At 39.0% G+C, this 18383-nt stretch overlaps 2 long non-coding RNA genes across 4 annotated transcripts in view; one reads left to right on the top strand and one right to left on the bottom strand.

Annotated features, from left to right (window-relative positions):
* The window catches only part of LOC144322019 (uncharacterized), a 326103-nt gene that overhangs the window by 182065 nt on the left and 125655 nt on the right, over nucleotides 1-18383 (top strand). The window contains exons 4-6 of one of the 2 annotated variants that reach the window (XR_013387581.1): nucleotides 1539-1886; nucleotides 2197-2309; nucleotides 2880-3215. This is a non-coding gene — a long non-coding RNA (uncharacterized LOC144322019). Of the gene's footprint in view, nucleotides 1-1538; nucleotides 1887-2196; nucleotides 2310-2879; nucleotides 3216-18383 lie in introns of those variants that run through there. The other variant, XR_013387580.1, reaches the window with a different exon arrangement.
* Nucleotides 5594-18383, bottom strand: part of LOC144322020 (uncharacterized) — a 38775-nt gene continuing 25985 nt past the window's right edge. For both annotated transcript variants that reach the window (XR_013387584.1, XR_013387585.1), the window contains one exon: nucleotides 5594-6121. This is a non-coding gene — a long non-coding RNA (uncharacterized LOC144322020). The remainder of the gene's footprint in view (nucleotides 6122-18383) is intronic.

Here is an 18383-nt window from a genome sequence, read left to right as displayed (position 1 = left end):
TTTACGTTCTGTCTCCCTTTCTGATATTTCCCACACATTTCTTCTCCCTTCCCTTATTTTCCCTTTCACTATTATTTATATTCCCCAAATGAATGAGAACATATAATGTTTGTCCTTCTCCGACTGACTTACTTCACTCAGCATAATACCCTCCAGTTCCATCCACGTTGAAGCAAATGGTGGGTATTTGTCATTTCTAATAGCTGAGTAATATTCCATTGTATACATAAACCACATCTTCTTTATCCATTCATCTTTCGTTGGACACCGAGGCTCCTTCCACAGTTTGGCTATCGTGGCCATTGCTGCTAGAAACATCGGGGTGCAGGTGTCCCAGCGTTTCATTGCATTTGTATCTTTGGGGTAAATCCCCAACAGTGCAATTGCTGGGTCGTAGGGCAGGTCTATTTTTAACTGTTTGAGGAACCTCCACACAGTTTTCCACAGTGGCTGCACCAGTTCACATTCCCACCAACAGTGTAAGAGGGTTCCCTTTTCTCCACATCCTCTCCAACATTTGTTGTTTCCTGCCTTGTTAATTTTTCCCATTCTCACTGGTGTGAGGTGGTATCTCATTGTGGTTTTGATTTGTATTTCCCTGATGGCAAGTGATGCAGAGCATTTTCTCATGTGCATGTTGGCCATGTCTATGTCTTCTTCTGTGAGATTTCTGTTCATGTCTTTTGCCCATTTCATGATTGGATTGTTTGTTTCTTTGGTGTTGAGTTTAATAAGTTCTTTATAGATCTTGGAAACTAGCCCTTTATCTGATATGTCATTTGCAAATATCTTCTCCCATTCTGTAGGTTGTCTTTGAGTTTTGTTGACTGTATCCTTTGCTGTGCAAAAGCTTCTTATCTTGATGAAGTCCCAATAGTTCATTTTTGCTTTTGTTTCTTTTGCCTTCGTGGATGTATCTTGCAAGAAGTTACTATGGCCGAGTTCAAAAAGGGTGTTGCCTGTGTTCTTCTCTAGGATTTTGATGGAATCTTGTCTCACATTTAGATCTTTCATCCATTTTGAGTTTATCTTTGTGTATGGTGAAAGAGAGTGGTCTAGTTTCATTCTTCTGCATGTGGATGTCCAATTTTCCCAGCACCATTTATTGAAGAGACTGTCTTTCTTCCAATGGATAGTCTTTCCTCCTTTATCGAATATTAGTTGCCCATAAAGTTCAGGGTCCACTTCTGGATTCTCTATTCTGTTCCACTGATCTATGTGTCTGTTTTTGTGCCAGTACCACACTGTCTTGATGACCACAGCTTTGTAGTACAACCTGAAATCTGGCATTGTGATGCCCCCAGATATGGTTTTCTTTTTTAAAATTCCCCTGGTGGATAATACTGTCTTGTTGGATTACAGACCTTGAGAAAATACGAAAGCTAAAGCGGGAAGAATTCCTTCCTTTCAGTCTAAAATTATTATTCTGGTGTGAAAATCTGTGTTTTAGCATCCTACAGAAGAGGAGTTATTTTGTAGGGAGCATTTCATATGTACGACAGCTAGACTTTATTATGAAAATTATTTTCTTTTTCCAGCAGCCAAGCTACCAGGGAGACTTCGTAAAAAAGAAGAAGAAGAAGAAGAAGAAGAAGAAGAAGAAGAAGAAGAAGAAGAAGAAACAAGTTTAACTAGAAAGGGAAACCGCTTTCTCGGTCTTCTCTTTCCTTCATCTACAGCAATCTCTGTGTGACTGAAGAAATAACATCGAGGTGGACCTGGTGTTGTTAAAACTTTCTCCTTTGTTCAGGAGCTGAGTTTTAAAATAATTGAGGTGAAGGCAAGTTCCAGAACACCCCACAGCCCTAGGTGATTGTCAGATGTTCAGTTTGTCACTGTGGAAGCCCTGGAGAAGTATCTTGGTTGCTGCTGGCAGAGGTTATCAGGTGGGTTGGGAGGAGATAAAGTAGAAAGAAGAAAGGGATGAGAATCGTTTTATGCAAATAACACAATAAGAAAGAGGAGGACAAATGCAAAGGCAGGTGGCAGGGGGAAGTCTGTCAGCATTTTGTGTGGAAATGGAAGTGGAAGGGTGTGGGAGAGAGGCTGACTGGTGCAGTGGAGGAATCAGATGATGGCTTCGTCGGCTTCTGTTTCTGCTGTCACTATTGTCATGATCACCAGCTCTTATTTGTGGGACGCTGGGTCTTGTCAGGGTCCTTCTCAGGTACAGGTGTCTATTCTCTCATTTTCCAGGCCCACGGATTTCTTCAAAATGTAGGGCATGTGAAGAGTCGCTTGGCCTGGGGGCCGGGAGATCCTCCACCGCCTTGGAAGTTGAGATCAGCCAGGCGCCAGGGGCGACCCAGGTAACTTTCTCTTTGTCAGTTGGAAAGAACAAGAGTTAGTTCCTGGGTGTGCCTTTGGGAATGACTGAAGTGACTCGGCACTGTGGCTAACACCGCGTTGGGCATAGAGCACACTGGTCTGTCAAGTTTCTTTTTTTCCTTCTCTAGTTAAACTTGTTTCTTTATCCATGATTAAATTTTAAAAATTACTCCCAGCTCGAATATTTAACGTAAATATTTCCCTTCTCCTGAATTACGTGATTTGGGGGTTCTTCAGTAGAAGCTGTGTTTTTTTGCTCTGTCCTTGTTATCATTTAGAAGTGTTGAATGTAATACCTTGCATCTAAGCAAGTGCTCATAACTTTTATTGAATTAATTATGGTAAGGTTAAGGCAGTAACAACGTTTTTGAAAATAAAGCTTTTCAGGTGGGACAGCTTTCAACGAAGCAAGATATTATAGGTGACAAAAATGTTATGGATGGAACCTTTCACAGCCATAGTTTCTCAGGGAGAAAAAAAGGTCAGGAACTACAGCTAAAGGCAGCCTTACCACATGTGGGCTCCAGACTGATAACAAGTTTCTTTTCTAGAGCGCAAAGTATTCATTGGGTTTTGCTCAGAACATCAAGATCTCAGTGAGAGTCTACGGGCAATACTTCACCTATGAGAGAATTCTGCTGACCTAGAGCAAATAAATGTTGAAATTGTTCACCACCTTTCCGAGTGGCCTGCCACACAGAAGGACTGACATGAGGATGCTCTTTTTTCTCTCCACTTAAGTAATACTTTCCTAGTAATAATGTTTTCATAGTCACATTTCATTTCCATTCACAGCAGAAATTTTCTCTTATTACCTTTTATACTTGGGTTCAATAGGTGTGCACGTTTCCAAAAGAATAAAATGAAATCCACCGAGTAGACAGAGACATGAAGGAGACAGATTTTTATGTCTTTTTGGTCTTTAATACTTTTATACTTTGGGTAGGAGGTCTTAATTCACTAATTCCACTCCAGTGGGTCCTGCTGATAATGGAAGGCTAAGTTGAATGTGGGTAATTTAGAATGCCACAGACCACTTCATCAAAAATGTTAGTTATTGTAAAAAATTGGCTGCCCTCACTAGTTTTAGATTCTATTTGTACTAGTGGGTGAGAAAGGAAGACAGTTATAGGAACAACAAAAAAAGCCTCATACTCAGAAACTAGTCCCTTTCAGTTTAGATCTGGTTTCTGTATTTCCTACATAGTCTTGTGCTAATTCCTGCGCTTCTGTTTCATCATCAATAAAACAGGGAAAGTAAAAGGAATTATCTTGTTGGATTTTTGTGAGGATTAAATGAAATAACAGAGGTTGGAGAACCCAGAAGAATGTTAGGCCTAGAGTTGACATAATATTAGTGGTATGATTCCTGAATGTTGGTTATAGTTTTTTGGATTTTAAATTTTCTAATCTTGTAACTTCTTTCTTCTTCATGATAATATCAGGACGTGGGATCCAAAGTTGGGGAATTTATGAGTGAGTGTGTATGTGCAGCATGTATGATTTTTTTTTCTCTGGGCGAGTAAGTAGGTTTTATTTCAGATAGTTAGAGTTATTAACTTTGAAACATCCTTCAGTAATCCAGTTTGAAGAAGAGCCAAACAATAAAGTATCATATTTTTCATCGAATGGGATAATGTCCAGTGGGCATGTGACATAAACGAATGTATTATGCAATGAGGATATAAAATTAAATGTGTGTAGATGGATAAGGAAGTCCGCCCAAAAGGATAATGACTTAGGAGTTCCAGAACTTTATAGAAGACGTGGGTTTTTTAAAAAAGATTTTATTTATTTATTCACGAGAGACACAGAGTGAGGAAAAGACACAGGCAGAGGGAGAAGCAGGTTCCCCACACAGAGCCCGATGTGGGACTCAATTCCAGGACTCCAGGATCATGATCTGAGCCAAAGGCAGATGCTCAACCGCTGAGCCACCCAGATGCCCCTACAGAAGAGATTTTGTATGTTGTTAAATATACTGCAGTAGCTTTTTTCTTGCTGACATCTTATTAGATCTCCATACTCCTATTCAAAATCTGAAGATTTCAAGTATTCTTTTCAGATCCACAGTGGAATAGAGGACAGCATTAAAGACTAAAATCAGGTTCTCAAATTGGATTTCCAGGGACATGATGGCAAGAAAAGTAACAAGTAGGCTCCTTGTTAACTGTTCGATAGTGCAGAAAAAGACGATCTGTCCCTAAGTAGATTGGCAGAATTTAGATGCAATTGAGGCATAGAAATATTCTTAAAGAGGTGTTTTCTTTTTTTCAGGTTGGCCTCGCTGAGATAAATCAAGCTATTTTTCTATGTAAGAGTGGACAATGTGTTAGAATGCTTCAGTTCAATATTCTGTTTTTTTTTTTTTGTCACTTAGAAAATAACATGAGCTTCTTTAGGAAGACCTGGTTGTCCTTCATGACTGTGTCACTAATAATAGGCTGTGGGCAAGTAGCTTGCCATTGCTGAACCCCAATTTTGGTATCTGTTAAATGGTAAGAACCAAATGCCAAGTGCAGGTAGGAGGGCAGTATTAAATGGGTGAACTCCCTGGGAAGTAGGAGCCAGGCACCAAATGTTAGCCATTGTTCCCTCCCTTCCCCTAGAATCCCTTTCACTATTTATTATATTCCACATATGAGTGAAACCATATGATGATTGTCCTTTTCCAATTGACTTATTTCACTCAGCATAATACCCTCCAGTTCCATCCACGTCGAAGCAAATCGTGGGTATTCGTCTTTTCTGATGGGTGAATGGGGAAAATTAGAGCAGGAGACCAACCGCTAGAGACTCCTAACTCTGGGAAACAAACAAAGGGTTGTGGAAGGGGCAGTGGGTAGAGGGATGGGGTAACTGGGTGATGGGCACTGAGGGGGGCACTTGATGGGATGAGCACTGGGTGTTATACTATATGTTGACAAATTGAATTTGAATTTAAAATAAATGTTAGCCATTGTTATTGTACGTACTACGTCTAACCAGACTGGCCAGCATTCTTTCACTACTCTCCTTATTCCTACCTATTTTGCATTTCAAAGCCTGCAAAAATAAATGAACTCCTCCAAAGATAGGAAGTTAAGGATTTCAGCAAATCATCCTAATTTCTCATTATCCTTAGCACTGTAAGGGACTGTGAGCATGTGAAAAAGAGAAAGAAGAAATTTCGCTTGGAGGTTACCATACCCCCTCCCTCTGTATGTTCATTCTTGAATGCTTTCGACAATGGTAATCACCTGAAAGGTAAACACATAGCAAGGAGGAGTGAGCACATTTTGTTACTTAGAGGATGGATGGTTAGCAACAGATGTTTATTCAGTCTTACATATATTCATATTTTACATCAGTTTCTTGATAACTCTATGCATTTTTTAAAAAAGGAGCATTTAAATCTGCTACAGATGTTTCCTGAAAACCATTATTAGAGTGAAGAGAAACTGCATTTGGAAGCAATTGTGCAAAGGTTTAATTTTTATTTCTAAGGGAAAATGTGTGCATGCAGTAAAAGTAATAAAGGAAAGCTGAATTTCCCTTGAGGTATACTTGGCTGAATAAAATCTGCTACATTATCCTTCAATCAGCCACTTAAAAATTTTAATTGTGTAGACTCTTAATCACAAGGAAAGTAACCTTTGCGTGAGCTTTCCTTTGTGGAGGGGAAGGGGAGGGCTACCATCTTTTTTTCTTCAGCTCCTTTGGAGGAATCCTGTCTTATTTCAAAATTTCTGTGTGTCTCCTATGCTCCTCCAGGCTCTAAGCTTTGACTTTCAGGCTCATTATGCTGTATTGCCTAGGAAAAAAAGCAGAACAGTAATGAACAGGGTTTAAACAAGCAGGTACTTGGTTACTGCAAAATGCCTCCAAGCTAACCCCACTCTAAATCCCTGTAGTGTGTACAGATGGGTCCCAGAACACTTGCTGTTCAACAGCCCCTGACTCAGCAAACCTAATGCTGTTCAGGTCCCTCTCTGTGGCTCATTCTTCCCTCTTTCCCTTAAGTGTCAGAGTGACACAGCATATGCCATTTTGGAAATGCGTTGCAAGTTGGTACGAGATGCAGATCTCCTGATTTTCTTTTTACACATTCAGTGGCAATCAAGGGAGCTCTATAGTGTGATAAAGTTAGAAGATGATGATTTTATGACTCTTAAAATTTGACTTTCCACATATCTCATGAAAGAACTTGCACTTAATTGAGATTCATGTGGTTTTCTGGGTACAGAATGAATTGGTAACTGTGAATTCAGTGAGAATCGATGAAGACACACTTCCACCATCTGAGGGATGCAAGGGGCAAGGCTAATTACCCAGAGAATCTCAGCAAAGCATCTCTTAGGACAATTCAGCCTAGCATTGGTACTCCATACCATTAGTCTCTTCTATGGCTTTCCTGGGTGAAGTCTGATGCTGAGATGCTGTGCCTTTTAGTGTCTCTGCCAATATTTCTTGTCACTAGGTGCCAGCCATATTAGAACAGGGTCATGTCTTTTGTCTTGAGTCATCCAAAGCCAAAGGGAAATGTGAACACAAAGCACGGGGACATCTCATGGCAATTTTTGCTTACTTTTAAGGAACAGTTTTATTGAGGTATAATAGACCTATAATAAACTACTCACCTTCTAGTGCACAATTTGATGTTTTGGTATATGAACATACCTGCGAAACCGCCACTACCATCCAGACAACAAACACACTCATCACTTTCAAAATTTTCTTTGTCTCCTTGGCAATCCTTCTCCCATTCACGAGCAGTACCTGATCGTTTTTTTCTTTTTTGTCAGTATACAATAGTCAGAATTTCCTAAAATTTTGTATAAATAGAATTGTGTTTTATGTACTCTTTTTGTGTCTTCTTTCGTCCTGCATGTTGATTTTGCTTCACGTATGTTGTTTATAACATCAGTCATCTCTAATCTTTTACCACTGAATAGTATTCCATTGTATGTTTATACTCCAGTGGGATACATGTTCTTGTGTTGATGGGCATTTGGGTAAGTTCCAGTTTTTCGCAATTTCACATAAGGATGCTGTGAATATGTGAATGCTTGGCTTTGCTGCCTCCTCCAAAACAAGAGGTACAGACTTCAGAGAGCTGTGTCTCCTCCTTGCCTTTCCTGTTTTTGTAAAATAAGGAAAATAATTGTACCTATCTTGCAAAACTGTTGTGAGGGCTGCCTGGGATAATGCATAATAAAGTGCTTACTAAAGTTCCTGGCTTAATAATTGTTAGTTTTTTAAACATTATTATCATTATTGTTATTGTTTACTTGTAACATTTGCTATGATTTTCCTCCATTTGCATTGGCTTCCACTCACCCTGTGCCAAGTAGTACCTCTTAAAGCATGTAACACGCTGAGGCTGAAATGTGTGACTCACAGTTATCATTAGAGTCTGTGAGCAGTCACATTGAAAATGGATATTATCTTAAATCTGGGCAAGAAATTATTGGCAAAATAATCCCCAAAGTCTGAATTCAGCAATTAATTTCATCAGCTGTGAAAAATATTAGAATTATTTCATCCTTAGAATCAACCAAAATGAAGCAATTGTTAATAAATTGAGAGAGAACATCAACCACTATGCCAAGAGAAGCCCAGCTGTGTGTTGACAGGAGCCTTGGCAAGACTGGGTGTGATGGTTTGGGATGGCATGCCATTCGTTCACAGCATTTCCACAGCTGGCAGCCAGTGCTGTCATGAGCTTTGCTGACAGGCAGTAATCTAATGTGCTATCCCATTTATTCTATTTTTTCTCTTCAGCTTCCTTTTGGTTTAGCATTTTGGCATTTGTATTCAGTCCGTCACATTCCATCTTGTTGACTTTTTTGGCCTTGGAATAATTAAGATTGTGAATCTTCACAGTGAGTTTGGCTATTGTCTATTTGCCTGTCTGATCACTATCTCAGTCAATAACCGATTAGCACTCCTCTCCCCCCCACCCCCCCAGGAAGTCCGTGGATGCCATGGCCTCTTGTATATATGTCAGGGTAACTGACACTAAAGTCAGTTTCCCAGGATGTATATGACAGCATCTGCACATTCTAAGGGCTTATTTGGAAAGGATAGTGTATGCCAAACTTCCTAGTGTTTTCTTGGCATCTGGTTCTTGTCTAAGTTCTAAGAAAGAGAAAATATTCTGAACAAATGCCCAACGGGCTTTTCATAAAAAAATAGTCTCCTTCTGATATACTACTTGTTTCGTCTCTGGCTCCCCGCAACCTCCAGAAGGAATGTGCCATGAAGGTGATAACTCTGGCCCTTTCATTTACTGCTATATTCCTAGTATGTCAAACAATTCCTTTTAAGACTTCAATAAATATTTGTTGAATGAATTAATGAAATCATTCAGTAAATATTCTGAGCATTGAATATTGTGCTTGAACCTGGAAGTATCAATTAACTCTAAAGACTAGTTTCTTGTCCTGATAGAGCATATATTTTAGATAGGGCATGAGATACAGTAAGTGAAAAATACTTACAGATTGGGATTATAGATTATGATTAACCATTATGAAGGGTTATTTGATTAAATGATGAATGATTACCTGGAGGGGATGGCAAAGCCAAATGGGGAGATCTAAGTGATGAGAATAAACTAGCCACATGGAAAGGGAAAGGTCAATCATTTAGACAGCACAAAATTGCAAAGGGGAAAAGGGCTTGGCGTATCTGAGGAACAGCGAGAAGACTGATGTGACTTCAAGTAAGCAAAGAGGTAAAAGCGATGAAGTTGGAGAGGTGTAGGTGAACTACTTTATGAGACCATGTGGACCATCACATGATAAATTGTAATGGTAAGTTGTTGGAGCATTTTAAGCTGGAGATGACATCTGATTTATGGTTTCCAAGATCATTCTAAAAGCTACATACAAATTGTATTGGAAAGGATTGAGTAGAAACAGGAGAGTCAATTAGAAATTTCCAGAGTCCAGTGGCTTTGCTAAAGTGGTGGCATTGGAGATGGAGAGAAGTGGATTGATTTGAAATACACTAGAAAGAAGTACTGACTCAATCTGATGATAAATTCAGTACATGGAGGGGATGCATAAAAGTTGAATGAAGAATGATTTCTAGGTTTTTGTAGGTATACTTAGGTAGTTGGTCAGGCCATTCAATGACTAAGAGGTGGCACCATTCATTGAGATGGCAATGACTTGAAGAAGATTCTCCAGAGAGCCATATAAATGGAGAGGGAGGGTGGCAGGAAGGAAAGGAGAGATTGATTTTAAGGAATGGATATAACTATGAAGCATGAGAAGTACCAAGTTCTAGAGTCAGCAAGCCAGAGACCAAGGAAAGCTGGTGATGTTAAAATTCTAGTATAAGGGCAGAAGACTGATGGCCCTCTCAAGCATCCAGCAAGAAGGGTTCTTTCCTTCCTTCCTTTTTTTTTTTTTTTAAGATTTTATTTATTTATTCGTGAGAGACACACAGAGAGAGGCAGAGACATAGGCAGAGGGAGAAGCAGGCTCCCTATGGGGAGCCTGATGCAGAACTCTATCGCAGGACCCCAGGATCACGGCCTAAGGCAAAGGCAGATGCTCAACTACTGAGCCACTCAGATGTCCTGAGGAATTCCTTTCTACTTGGACTTTTTGTTTTATTCTGATCTCCAAATGATTTGGACAAGTCTTACCTCCCTTAGTGGGGATACCCTGCTTTATTTAGTCTATCAGTTCACACGTTAATCTCATCCAGAAATACTCTCACAGAAGCACTCAGAATAATGTTTGACCAAATGTCTGGGCACCTGTGGCCCAATCAAGCTGACATATAAAATTAACCATCATAAGAGCTAATGCTGATAGGTGCTGACACCCCTCAAAGTGGGGAGGAGGGTGATGTGCATTTATCAGATCAAAACCAACCTGGTTAGCCTCCCCCATGAAAAAAAATCAAGAAAATAAGAGAAAGAAACAAACAAAAAACCATTATAGAGGAACAGATTGTGTCTGGACCCTCCTTGCTTTGTTTTTAGACATATTCAATTTGAGGTATCTGGAATCCACAAGTATGGGTTTTAAATTACATGTTTGATATTATGAGTCAAGAGATTGGAGGTGAGGTCTGAGCTGGAGGCAAAAATTTGAGAATGTGGTGGTGATGGTTAGTTTGCCTACCTAATGGCAATCTTCCCTTCTACCTTATGGATATAATTTTTATTTGTTTGGTAATAGAAATAGGTCCACCTGTGAAAACTGTACTGCCCATTTTTCCTTGCACCTAGCATGGTCACATGACACAGTTCTGGCCAATAAAATGTATGTTGCAATTGTTGTGAACTAGTTAGATGAAAACTATTTAAAAGAGCAGCAGATTCATTGGCCTTTGGTTATTTGCATTTTCCATTCTTCCTGATTGGAATACTAACACAGCTAACTTCTGATAACAAGGTAGAGAGTGCCTGTTACAGAAGGCTGAATGAAATGATTGAGCAAGCCTGGAATATAGTTATTGTATTGACCCTGGACTATGTATCCCCAGATGTCCTACTTCCAGAGAAAAGCCAAACCCTTCATGTGTTTAATCTAGTGTTAGATATCTGTCCCTTGTAGCTGACTACATTCATTACTGATAGAGGGTGTCATTAGCATAGAGATAGCAAATTAGGGTGTTTTGAGCTGTAAGCAAGAAAAATATGACTTAATAACATTTTTAATCTTGTATAATTGGAAATTACAAGATTTCCAGTTCTAAGAGATTCCAAGACTAGTTGTTCTAGGGCTCAGGAAGGATACAGGAAACTGATGAACTTTTCCTATTTTTACTCTATCATCTTCTGTTTTGGTTTCATCTCGTTGACTTCCTATTCATGTCCAGTGGGAGAGTAAACAACTTTCCCACAAATGTCAACATAAACATAAATCTTAGCTTCACTCCATGGAGACAATTTAGGTGACACCCTCATCCCAAATCATTGGCATAAGAGGAATTTGCTGATTGGCTTGACCCTGGGTTTTTAACTAATCACCAGCAAGCAAGAAGAGATTACCCTCATTGACTTGGACAATTCAGGAATTATTTCTGAAACAGGGTGAAAAATAAAATTCTATTGCTATTATATAGTGGGGAAAGATTGGGATGGATGTGGAAGATTTAAGCAAATGCGAAATATAGTTTTCCCTTTTAACTGATCAACATTCAAAATTAGCTCCTTTTCAAATAAATATGCACCCTGAAAATGCTTACACCAGCATGAAATACATTCAGTCTTCCCCAAAATGGGACAGATCGAAGTCTCCAATGTTTTGATTCCAGAGCTATGGTTGGGTCAGTGTTTTTCCCATCACATCTAAGTGTAGCTCCTCATTGTATTAATATTAAACACAGTTATTACCTGTCTTCACATTCAGTAGAAAGTAGTAGAGAAAGCACAGGAGAAGCATAATGAAAATTCTTTCTGGAAAAGGGCAGTAGTACACAAAGCTCACTGGTACCCAGCATAAACCATACATAGCCTGCTTATTGGGAGCGATGAGAGTTTTCTGACATGGTAGTATAGTGACTTCTTTTGTTACATACAGCAGCCTCCGAATAAACTCACTTATCAGTTCTCTTCTTGTTTTGTGCCTCATGTTGTGCCCCAGGAAGATCCCTCTTTTGTCTTTCATCTGAGGTAAACATTGGGTATGATACATTTTGTAGGGCTGTACAACTTTAGGTGATTCACTCCAGATAAGCGTGTGTTGAAGGGATTTAATATTTAAGTTGTAGCTCTTGATGGGCAAGCTTAGTAATTTTCACTGTGCAGTACCATACCAGGAGATGTTAGTGTGGTCCTGGTTTTTGAGTGTGAGATCTTGGACTCCTAATAACAAGTCTCTGTTTCCTAGAATCTTAGTTTAATGCCTCCCGTCTGTGTTTGGCTTGTCCTTGGAAGAGATTTGAGGCCTTCGTTTTGGGTTAACGGACACAAATATGTTTTATTCTTTATCAGGCAGAGAATACTCAATAGGAGTTGTCTGAATCTCATGTTTTTCTTGTGCTTCAATTTTATATCTTTCCAAATCACCTACCTCCCAATCTTTACAAGGATTTATATTTGAGGTAGGTAATTCAGTTCTTCCAAGCTACAAAATTCCATGATTTTGGAATACAGAAAGGGCCTTTCTTAATGAAACTATTTTTTTTCTTCCTTCTGTGTTTATAGTGGACCACATTCAGCCTGTTTGTCTCTTTCTTGTAAGACTTCATTGATTTCCTCAAGAAATGTTAAAAAATACTCTAAACACATTTCTTACCAAGTCCCTCATTGCTATAGACTTGTTAGGCACATTGTCGGGGTTTCAACATAATAGAGACTATAGTTAACTGACGCCTTCAAAATGGTATGATAAAATTGCCAGAAAGTAAGAGTAGAGTAAATAGTAGGGTCTTCTCTGTTCTTTTTTAAAATTTCTTTTTTAAAAAATATATATTTCTTTTTCTTCTCAGTCCTTTACCTATCATCTTCTATTAAATTAGTATGTTTTCTGCAGTGCCTCATTTCCTGGTATTAAAATCTATGTTAGTTAAAGCACTCTCAGCTGAAAATACAGAACATTTGCAATGGGGGCACAAGCCACAATTCAATCAGGGCTGAGCATCAGCCTCAGGCTGCAGTGATTCAGGGTTATATATGGCAGCCAAAATAGCCCAGTTGGAGATAATCCTGGGAGATTACAATCCTGGAGCTGTCAGGGGGCCATTATGTAAAGCCAGAGAAAGAAGCCAACTCACTGGAAGATAATGTCAAGGGCTGGAGAGAAACCAAGTCCTAATGACATCACTGGACCTCTGAATCCAATCATATATGGAGCCAACATTATTTCTGGCCTTCTCAATTAAGTGAATCAATAATTTTTTTCCCTTCTTAAGCTTGTTAGAACTAGAGTTTCTGTCCAATTCAATAGTTTAGACTGCTGGATTGATCTTAATAATTGGACTATGGGAAGTCACTCAAATTCATCTGATTAAATAATTTTAGAGATAAAAGGGACACTTAAAATTAATTAATCTGACGGCTTCATTTTTATGATGTGAACTCACATAGTCTGGCCATCTGTAGCCACAACTGGGGTTCAACCCACATTTCTTCCCAGCCATATTTTGAAAGCCCTCAATCTGACAGTTGCCAAGCCAAATTCTCAGAACTCAAAATGAGATAAACAAGAAGACATTTACTGTTCCTGGGAGAAAAAAGTTGGAAAAAAAACCTATGGACTTGGGTTTGGAAAGGAAGGGACAATGTGACATTTTATCTTCCTCTCTCAAATGGGCATAATGGATAGTTATCTGCAAGAACTGACTCTCAAGAATCCTCACCCTTTGCTGGCTTCTGCCAATTTTTCCAGGATCCCATCTGCAGGGCCCTGAGCAAGTGAGGTTTCAAGTAGAGAGTATTTCCAGTATCTAGCAGACTTTGCTTAGGTTTTAACTTTAATTTCACCTTGGCTATTTAAGGGAATACCTGGTAGCAGCTTATTGGAGAATGCTTCTATCTCTTCCCAGGAGCCAGTCCTGGGAGAGGTTCATATAGGGGTATCTGTAAGTCCACTAACCTGGTGGACTTTTGTTTATGATCTTGTTATCTCTTCAGAGTGGAAAGACACTTCAAACAGAAGATCAGTAGACTAAGTGCTCTTAGTAAGAGTAAAGGAGGATAGACATGAGTAATAGGAGTCACATTAGTCTTACCGTCTTTTAGGTACCTATAGCGGTTTAATTTTTCATCAGTCTTTTGTGGTGAATCTTTCAATGAAAATACTTTCACATTTTGCAGCTGTTTGGAGGTTCCTGCATGCCAATGAAAATAGATACCCTATTCTGTGTGTTCACAGCAAGTGTTCACTTGCTTTCAGGTACACTTAAATGACCAATCTTATCAAATTGGAACATTCCCCATAATGGTCCTTGTAATTCTAGGTTTCTTAGTAAGATTTTGCCATTTAAAAAATATTTTATTTATTTATTCATGAGAGATACACAGAGAGAGGCAGAGACTAGGCAGAAGGAGAAGCAGGCTCCCTGCGGAGAGCCCGATGGTGGGATTTGATCCCAGGACACAAGGATCGGGACCTGAGCCACAGGCAGATGCTCAACCACTGAGACACCCAGATGTCTCAGATTTTGCCATTTTTGTAGAAATCTACAGCCTTCAGGATTACAGTTCTTAGACATAAAGTAAGATGCTGGGAAGGTGGCATACTTAATTCTTTGAAACTTGAGGATTCTATTTCTTTAGCTAAGCCATGGGTCTCTTGGAAGCAGATTAATAACTAAGAGAGATGTGCCCGTAGGTTGAGAATTTTGTGGTGTCTTACAGTGTACCTCATTGCACAGAAATTTTCTTGAGATGGATGGGTGACCTAGTATCAATCTAACCCATGCCGTGACCAATTTAGCCTAGCATAGGTATCTTGGAGATAGGTGGCCAGCACTTTAACTGCTTTTAAGTGCTCGATCCGTCCCACCAAATTTGTGACTTTAGTTTCTGAGAGTCTCATAAGCAATAGATCTATTATTCCTTTTATGAGAAGATGTCTTTATTATGGCAGGTTCCCTAATGGCTTTTAATAGTCTGAGGAAAGCCTACTTAGATTTTTATGTGCCATTGGTCAAAATAGTTCAAGTTTCTTGTTTTATTTCCCCAAGTCCCCTAGCTGTTTATGCTATGGACTATCCTTAAGGCTTTGTAAGTCATATTGTTTTCTTAGATTGGGGGTTATATGTTATTTTCCCTTGTTGAAATAGCCCTCCCTAATTCAACCAGACTTACTGTTTCTGGCTGCCTGTGTACAGCTCCCGACACCTGTCAGGACTGCCCAATGGTGTTTACTTCGTAGATGAGGTTGGCCACAGACGCACATGTTGTGGTCCACTGAATCTCACCCAGAATAATCTGGAGCCTCTTACACCCCAATTTTCCACCCGGAAGGATTAGGGCAGGTAAACTTGAACACAAAATAAGCTGATCTCCATCTGAGAGAAGCCCACCAGAGATCTGGGAAAGTATGAGAATAGGCAGCCAACCAAAAGGGCTCTGGGGCTACCTTTGCCTGTATTTAGGAGCCATCCCTGGAATCTTCAGCAGCTATCTTTCATTTCCTTCTGGGCTGCCAGAACTGCCAATGACAGAATTAAAACAACTAAGTAATGAGTTTGCCCCCCTTTATTTAAGGAAAAATAGTCTATGGATTGGGGGACTAAATGCCTCACAAGCAGAGCCAAGAGATCTGGGGCAAGAGTGAGCTTTATAGAATGTTAGCAGAGGCAATGTAGAAACAGGACCTGATTGGCTAGAAGATCAAGGATTTCCTGATAAGCCTAGCAGGTATTATCTTCCAGGGTAAGATAAGCTAGCAAGAGCTGAGTCAGAGAACTATGCTTGGTGGATGTTAGGTTTTCTTGATGGATTCTTCCCTTAAGTGCAGCCTGATTTGAGTATAGACTTTTATAATGTGAGGTGGGCCACTGGTCTTGATACATGAAAGAATTTTATCACTTCCTACCTTGTCTGTTTTCTCTTAGTTCTTTTTGCTGTCTTGGTTACTTTCATGTAGGTTCCTTCACATGTATAGAAATCTTTTACATGAATTCTTAATCTTGAGAGATCCCATTGGTGTGGTTGGGTGTGCTTCACTATTAGGATGATGGGGTAGCTAGCTGTCTTGTCGAGGAGGATAAAATGTATTTTTCTGGAGATCTTTTCTTTAATAGGGTTAACTTTATCCAGATAAGAATCCTACAATATCCAGTCTTCTCATTAGGCTCTTTATTTCCTTCTACAGAACAACATTTTTTAAAAAGTGCTGTTAAAGTTTTGGTCAGATGTTTCACAGCTCAGAGTCAGAGAGGCCTCAAGTAACTGAAGGTGATATATAAATTCTTTTACTATAAAATAATCTGAAAATATCTTACAAAGTAAAAAATCTTTTAATAAATTATGGCCTTTAGACATTTGAAAAGACAAATAACCCTCCTCATGGGATAAAACTCTTGCACAATGAGGATAAGAGTAAATTCAGTAAGCCATCAATAGTGAAATCAGGAAAATGCTTCTTATGTCATATATCAGTAGCAAACTTGAAAGAAACTTACTATTTTTTCCCTAGCTTTTATCTAAATATAAAAGAAGAAAAGTAGTATGAAATCAAGGTAAAAACATTGACTAAACCTCAAAGGGGTCATGTCAGTGTGTAATTGTCTTTGAATGATTCCTATGAGGTGGGAGGGTAATATTTCCTGGTGGGGGCACCTTTCCTTTGCATTACTCAGTATAGCCCGAAGCTGATTTATTGTATTAGATCAGTGGTTTATTTGTCTTTTGTATAGCTGCCTGGGTCTGGCTCAGTATAGCATTAAATAATATAATTTGTACCTTCCTTTTTGTATACTGTCTTATTGGATGAAAAATTGAAAAATCAAAATGTTGGAGTTATTACCTATGTAATTCATGTAAGTAAGGTCCAGTCAGTTAATAGAGAATTATACCTATTGTATATTTTTATTACTGTTTTAATGATCCTTAGTACTGAACTCAGCTTTTATTTTTTGGGTCGTATCATGTCAGGTAAGGAGGCAGTAAATGCTCCATCTGTTTTATCATTAGGTTAGCTGTTTCTTTGCAAACTGCTGTTTGGTTTGGGAAAACAAGAGCTTGTGCAAGATGACAGTTGCCTTTACTTAGCATACAAATGTTTATGGTACTGTCTATTAATTGTGGATTTCTTTGCCTTTCAAAGACTCAAGAAGTTTGGAATTCTAATCCAATTTTATGCAGATTCAACAACAGTAAATAAACATTTTCTAGATATGTAGAAGAGTTCTTCCTAATTGACTGATACATTGCATTATTACATATATTATCCAGAATTCCAAATTGACCATTATGTGTTCCAGAAATTAAAGCTTGAGTATTTTAGATTGGCAATGTTTGAAGAGGTTAGGGACTAGAATATATAAGTGGATTCAAACCCACTGTTAGGTGGCAGCAGGGTTGAAAAGCACTACGCAAAATTTTCATAAAGTAAAGCAGAAGTGAAGAAAATCCACAGGCTACTTATTTCAACTACCTCTGAGAACACACATAAAGTAACTGCTCAACTTGAAAATTCTTTCTGCCTTTTCAAGCGTCACCTTAAAAATCTCTGATGATCTTAATGTGCATCCTCAATCTGCGTCTGTCCAAAGGTAATATTTAAATTTAAAAAATCTAAATATTAATTTAAAATTTTACATCTGCTATTAACTTTAATTAGGCATGCAGTAAATGCCTGCTGAAAGGATGAGTGGTATGAAATCAAACAAGAGGCAAAACTGTTCAACCCTTGGGGTGACAAAATGGAGCAAGTGCCTCAGGAATGAAGCTGTGGGTCCTGCTTCTCCCTCTCTTCTGACCATACAGTGGTAACAAAGAGGCAGCTGGCTGGATAGAAGCTCTGCCAGCTGGTAAAAAAATAAGGAAAAGGAGAAAAATCCCCTTGCACTCTTTCTCTGTGGTGGTCACTCTCTCTCTCTTTCATATAGAGATAGCAAGATTCTCCATCCCTCCCTTCCCATCTCCCAAATCACAGCACCTAACATGAAGGAGCTGAGTCCACCTTTGCCTCAGTGTCTTTCAGGCTGTTCTCATGTTTATTTTAATCTATTTTATGATATTCACTATATGAGAGAAAGTAGAGACTACCATGTACCCCAACCTTTCCACATTCCCTATTCAATAGCTGTCAATATGTTGTGGATGGAGCCCCTACCACTAAGCGTAGTGGGAGTTTGGGTAAAAATGCACATTTTGAATCACATCTGTAAATTACTGAATCAGAAGTTCTGGGAGTGCCTTTTAAACAAGTTTCCAAGGTAACTGTCTTATACTGCTGAGTCTAAGAATCACTGCTTTACGTGTGAGACTGCTTTTAGATACTTATTAACTGCTGCCATGTGCACAACATAATTTATGGCTCTTATCTCCAATAAATGTATTTATTACCTGGCAGAGATGCACTAATGAGTAAGGAAAAAATAGTAATATATTAGAGGAAGAAGGAGAGGTACCATGTGATGGAGAAGTTGAG

This window comes from Canis aureus, chromosome 10, assembly GCF_053574225.1.
Source record: "Canis aureus isolate CA01 chromosome 10, VMU_Caureus_v.1.0, whole genome shotgun sequence".
Lineage (NCBI taxonomy): Eukaryota > Metazoa > Chordata > Mammalia > Carnivora > Canidae > Canis > Canis aureus.
Note: the sequence above shows the minus strand (reverse complement) of the source record. Positions and strands in the feature narration are given on the sequence as shown.